Genomic DNA, 6,204 nt, shown 5'->3' on the forward strand with positions numbered 1-6,204 from the left:
AGCTGTGCTAAGCATGAATTTGACATGTTCTTCTCAGTTTCACAGCCACACATTAAGTTCCCAAAGGCTCCAGTGAAAATCACTACGGTCTTCCCCACTAAGGGCACCATTTTCAAAGGCACTGAGCACCCACCAATTCCACTGGAGCTCAGCGTCCTGGAAAAGTTGGGCTATTTTAAAAAAAGAATAAAAGCTTAGATTCTGCAGGAACTAAGGGTTCATGCCCCGGACTCACCAGTAAGGTAGCAGCATTTGAGTGCTGATAGAATTGTCTAAATGCCATAGAACCCCTTTCTACACAGACTCTGCTGTGGGCCATGTCTACGACCAATCCCACTGGCTTCAAAACCAGCGTTCCCTGTATCTCAGGTACCTAAATGATCCAGAATTCCTACTCATTTCCATTTACCCCTCTCTCATCACACCCTCGCCCCAGCACTTCTACAGCCAGGCTACCAAGAAACACACCATCAGACCTTAATACCCAGTAATATATAGGGGCAGAGCTCACCACGCGCCCCAGCTGCATTGCTCCTTCCCTGGCACACTAGTTATTGTCCCAGCCGCTCAACAGACATTTCCCTGGCAGGGCTATATTCATTGTGGGGAGAGAGGCTCCCAGCCAAGCCAGGCTCAGCACAGCTCCGGCTGAATCAATGAGTTCCAGCCCAGTGGCTGCCTGCAGAACCCACAAGGAGCAGGTAACCTACAGAGACAAGAGACCCACTAGAGACAGGGGAGATTAGCCAGCTAAAGAGCAGGGCTGGCGGTCACACTTCTGCATTCTTACCGGAGGCTGCAGCATGAACTTTGCTTTGCTTTTCCACTCTCCAGCTGCCTCTACCCGCTGAAAAACCTCCCCAGCAACCAGCCAGGGAACCCGCAGCAGACAGACCGACCCTGCCTTGGAGAGAGAGTTTCTCTTGGTGTCACAGGGGAAACTCCCCTCCCCACAGATGCCCAGGGAAGGGAAGGGAAGAGGGGGTGAGGAACGAACAAGGGTGGGAAGGAAGGAGGGGCGGGGGAGAGGAAGGGAAATTCAGCGGAGCAGGCGAGGAAGGGGAGAAGGAGAGGGAGGGGGAGCAGACGAGAGGAGTCGGGGCAGAGCAGGGGGGAGCTGAGGCAGGAAACAACTAGGGGGAAGCAGGGCGTGGGAGGGGAGCTGGGGGACTGGGACGAGGCAGGAAGGGGCTGGGGCAGGTGGGGGAAGTGGGGCAAGAGCAGGGCTAGGGGAGCAGGGGGACTGGGGTGGGGCAGGTGAGGCTGGGGCAGCGGGGATGGATTGGGGCAGGTGGCAGCCGCAAGGGGGCGTGGGGGCTGGGGTAGCTGGGGTGGACTGAAGGGGGCAGGAAGGGATCGGGGTAGATGGGGGGCAGCGTAGGAAGGGGCCAGGGGACCAGGACAGGTGAGGGGGGACGGGGAGGCGGGAATTGACTGCGGCAGGCGGGGGGGGGAAGGAAGGGGGAGAGGGAAGGGGCCTGGGGCTGGCGGGGTAGATGAGAGGGAAGGTGGGGGGTCGAGAAGAGACCGGAGTAGATGAGGGGGAAGGGGCGGGGCGGGGCCGGCCGTGCGGGAGGGGCCGGGCAGAGCGCGGGGCTCCGCCCCCCGGACTCACCGCTCCCCGGCGCCCGCAGCCCCGCAGCGCTGCCCAAAGCCCCCCGCGACCCGCTCTCCGGACACGCCCCCGCCCGCTCCCATTGGCCCGATCTCGTCTCCGCCTCCTCGCTCGCTCATTGGCCAGGGCGGTTCCGGGGCCTGTGAGGGCACTAGGCGGCCCCTCCTTACGGGGGGCGGGACCTAGGGGGAGGGGTCACCCAGTTGCGGGGCGACGGGTCACGAATGGACCAATGACAAGCCCATGGGGTGGGACTGTGAGTCTGGGACTGGCAGCCAGGACTCACCCCATGTGCTTCCCTAAGTCAGCCGTGTACTGCTGGGGGCCCCACTCCCTGGGGGCTGGGTCCCTCCCCACCCTCTGCCCATCCTCCCCTTCCTTCCTTCCCTCCCAATCTCACCCCCCTTCACCTAGCCCACCCCCTTGGGCCCACTGCCCATCCCCCCCCTTCCTTCCCAATTTCACCCCCCCCTTGGGCCCACTGCCCATCCCCCCCTTCCTTCCCAATCTCACCCCCCGCTTCACCTAGCCCACCCCCTTGGGCCCACTGCCCATCCCCCCCCTTCCTTCCCAATTTCACCCCACCCTTGGGCCCACTGCCCATCCCCCCCTTCCTTCCCAATCTCACCCCCGCTTCACCTAGCCCACCCCCTTGGGCCCACTGCCCCTTCCCGTCCCCCTCTGCTGAATTCAGACTGAATGCTCGGCTGCGAACACTGTAACTGGGCACCAAGTGTGTCCGGAAAAGCCCAAGTCGTCCCTGCTGAGGTGTGTCCTCCGCCTGCATCGGCAGGTGCTTACCTCCATCCTCGGCACAGCTGTGCACACCTGCCTACACCTGCCTCTCCCTGGGTGCTCAGCCCCCGCCTCCGCACAGCTGAGGGCTCTGTTGTGTACTCTGCCAAATGTATGGAGGAAGGGGATTCCCCCCAACCCCAACATTCTCATGAACGAATTATCTGCCCATCCCCCAGACCCACAATTATCCCAGCTCAAACCTCCGATGTGCCCCACAAGCCCGCACCAGATCTGCTGCCTCCTACTCCCCAACATACGTCACTTCTTTCTCCCGCTCCCTAAAATCAGAGCTGTCCCCCCTCCTGTCAGTTCTGCCCCTGCCCCCTCCCCCAACATCAGCTCTAATCACACGGGTCCCTTCTGGCTTTACAATCGAGGAAAGACCCCCAGTTTTAGGGGGGTTAAAACTTTGAGAGACTCTGTCTCTTTAACATACAGGAGACTACGAGTCCCAGTCCCCAGTGGGTGCCGGACATGATGGGACTGGTGGTCGCTGGGGGTCGGGGGGCTGCGGTGAATGGGGAAGGTGGTTCCCCTGAAGGGACCGAGCCTCCCTCTCTTACCTAGCTACAGCATCCATTGGATGGGGCTCACAAGCCCCTTCTCCCTGGGCCAGCGGCGCCTGCCCTTTTTCACCTGACTCATTTGTGCGGGTGCCTGTGGGTTCTTGTCATGAGGCTGACGAGCTGCTCAGTGCATCGGACAGGTTCGGCGTCCCGGGCTAGCTGAGCTTGGTGTAAGGAAGGGGATGGAGCTACTTCTGGGCCCGAGAGTGCTCCTCATCCACCTCCCTCCAGGACCAAGCTGACCAGCTCAGGGCCACCTGGAACCTCTCACAGGGACAGGTGGTCGGAGAAACACCTCTGGGGTTACTCCACCATGAATGCAGCATGGGGTTCCTGAGCCCGTCCTTCGGGGCCTCGGTCTCGCGGGGTCAGACTCAGTCAATGGCACGTAGGCTCCCGGCAGCCTGCGTGTTGGCTCTCGAGGGTAGCACACGGCGCGTTCGCATGTGTTCGAGTGCAGAGCCCACGTGCTGACATTCCAGTCCCTGCGGTGTAATCCTCACTACTGCGCTCGTCAGGGCCTTAGAGGGGTGACTCATGGCCATGGTGGAGCCGTCGGTCCACCCGCCGGAGTATCATGACCAGCAGTTGTAACGTGACAGGCCTCAACTCTGCTGCCAGCGGAGGGCGCCCCCAGATTTCGCTGGAGCCAGTTCGGGGAACTCCCTCCTTCGCTCTACCCTCGGGCCTGGTCCGCCCTGGGCAACGGACCTGAGCGAAGACTGCTGCTCCCCACCGCCAGGGAGGTGGGGTCCGACAGCTCTTTTCCTCCGGGGCGGTTGAACTGGTGGCCGGTTTGGAATGAGAAACTTTCCAGACCTTTTCCCTGGGGTTGACCTGGTGGCTGGTCGGAGCCGGGTTGGATCCTGGCGGCCCGTTTGCACTCAAGAAAAAATGGCTGCTCCTTTTCACTGGGGGACCCGGGGTGGGGGACTGGGGGTACAGCACCCCCAGGTGTCACTGTGAGAAGGTGGCCGGGGCTGCTGTCAGAAGCACACAACATGCTTTGCAGCAGAGGCCCCGCCCAGTCTGTGCAGCGGTTCCCCTAGCGGGGGAGGAGGAACCTTTTTAGGGGGCGGTGGGTGAGACTGTTGGCCCCAGATGCCAGTCGGGGGGCTCCACTCCCGGCCCCGCCGCTGAGTATCTGCTGCAGGACCCGCCGCCCGGGGCTCAGGCTACGCTCCTGGCCCAGGGTCCCCCGGCTGCCGCCTGGCCCCGCCGCCCTCTCTACGCTCCCTCGCCCAGGGTCCCCCGGCTGCCCGCTGGCTCCGCGCCCTGGGGGGCTCCGGCTCCGCTCCCGGCCCCTCACCCCACGGCTGCTGCCCTCTGCCCCGGGGGTCTGCTCCTGGGGTCCCCTAGCTCCGCTCCTGGCCCCGCCACTGATTATCGGCTGCAGGACCCGCCGCCCGGGGCTCAGACTCCGCTCCAGGCCCCGGGTCCCCCGGCTGCCTCCTGGCCCTGCCACCCTCCCTCAGCTCCCGCGCCCAGGGTCCCCCGGCTGCCCGCTGGCCCCGCGCCCTGGGGGGCTCTGGTTCCGGCTCCACACTGGCAGCGAGAGGGCTAGGGAGAGCCTTGGGACCCGATTATGTTCCACGGAGATGGGTGTTAAAAGACAGTGACCTATCCCAGGTCAGGGCTGACCCAGAAGGAGAGCAGCGCTCCATTTCTTTTGGTGGGAGAGAATCCTGGTTGCAGCCCTGAGCCTGCACTCGCCTGCCAGCCTGATGAGCTCCTACCAGGGGGATCAACCGGACCCTGGAGACAAGCCCTGAACAGAAGGGCGGGGTCCCAGCGAACATTCGCTGGACGAGCCTGCTTGGAGCGGTGGGATTGTTTTGGTTCCTGATTCCCTTTGGACGTTGGTGGGAAGTAGGCCTTGGCCCACCGCCACCTCACACCTCGCAGAGACATGCCACTGGGTAAGTTGTGCCCTGGCAGGCCACAAGAAGGCACTACAAAAGGTCCCCCCCTGCTCTCCTGCTGGTAATAGCTCACCTTAAGTGGTCACTCTCATGACAGTGTGTATGGTAACACCTATTGTTTCATGTTCTCTATGAATCTCCCCACTGTATTTTCCACTGAATGCATCCGATGAAGTGAGCTTTAGCTCACGAAAGCTTATGCTCAAAGAAATTTGTTAGTCGCTAAGGTGCTACAAGTCCTCCTTTTCTTTTTGGAGAATCCACCATGACCCTTGGTACATTGTTCCAATGGTTAATTACACTCCCCATTAAAAACATATGCCTTATTTCCAGTCTGAAACCTTCCCTCCGCCCCCATCTGGGTTGACAGCAGGGTTTGAACCCAGAACTTTCTTGTGCGAAACGTTCTGTTTGTAGAGCATCCTTTCATGGTTGGAGTGGCATAATATGACCCCTGTGTATGTGAAATTTAAAATAACCAAGCCTGCCGCTCAGGAAATGCTCCATTAATGAAGTACAATAACTCCTCACTTAAAGTCGTCCCGGTTAATGTTGTTTCGTTGTTACGTTGCTGATCCATTAGGGAACATGCTCGTTTAAGTTGCGCATTGCTCCCTTATAACGTGGTTTGGCAGCCACCTGCTTTATCCACTGCTTGCAGGAAGAGCAGCCCGGTGGAGCTAGCTTGGAGGGGGGGGGTGTCTTAGAGCCATGGTGGGCCGGCAGCCCCCCATCAGCTCCCCGCTCCCCTAAGTTCCCTGTGTGGCAGCAGTTCAGCTGTCCCTCCCCACACTGCCGTGTGATGCTCCTGCCCTCTGCCCTGGAGCTGCTCCCTGGAGCCTCCTGCTTGCTGTGCAGGAATGACGGCGGCTAATGTCAGGGTGTCCCCCTCCCCCCTGCTCCTGCCCCCCACTTACGCCATCTCCATAGAGCCGCCTAGAATTTACATTTGCAGATACTGTTGCAGTAGGAATGAACTTTTATGAAGTAGTGACTTCTCCTCTGGATGTATTGTGTGTGAGAGAGAGATTCTTGACTCACAGGAACATGGGAACAGCCAGACTGGATCTGACAAGTGTTCCTCTAGCCCAGTATCCTTCCTTCGACAGGGGCCAACACTAGGTGCTTCAGAGGAAGGTGTAAGGACCCCATCGCTAGGCAGATATGGGAGAATCATAGAATATCAGGGTTGGAAGGGACCTCAGGAGGTCATCTAGTCCAACCCCCTGCTCAAAGCAGGACCTAATCCCCAACTAAATCATCCCAGCCAGGGTTTTGTCAAGCCTGACCTTAAAAACCTCTA

The 6,204-nt window shown here is 60.3% G+C and overlaps 1 protein-coding gene across 3 annotated transcripts in view; it reads right to left on the reverse strand.

Moving 5' to 3' along the window:
• ADISSP (adipose secreted signaling protein) overlaps positions 1-1,662 on the reverse strand; it is a 150,380-nt gene extending 148,718 nt beyond the window's left edge. The window contains exons 1-2 of one of the 3 annotated variants that reach the window (XM_073343070.1): positions 1,616-1,662; positions 791-900 (exon numbers count right to left, since the gene is read on the reverse strand). The gene's annotated coding sequence lies outside the window, so the exon portion shown is untranslated. Of the gene's footprint in view, positions 1-790; positions 1,286-1,615 lie in introns of those variants that run through there. The other 2 variants (XM_073343069.1, XM_073343068.1) reach the window with 2 other exon arrangements.
• Between the last annotated feature and the right edge of the window lie 4,542 nt (positions 1,663-6,204).

The sequence above is a fragment of the Lepidochelys kempii genome, chromosome 4 (assembly GCF_965140265.1).
Source record: "Lepidochelys kempii isolate rLepKem1 chromosome 4, rLepKem1.hap2, whole genome shotgun sequence".
In the NCBI taxonomy this organism is placed as follows: domain Eukaryota; kingdom Metazoa; phylum Chordata; order Testudines; family Cheloniidae; genus Lepidochelys; species Lepidochelys kempii.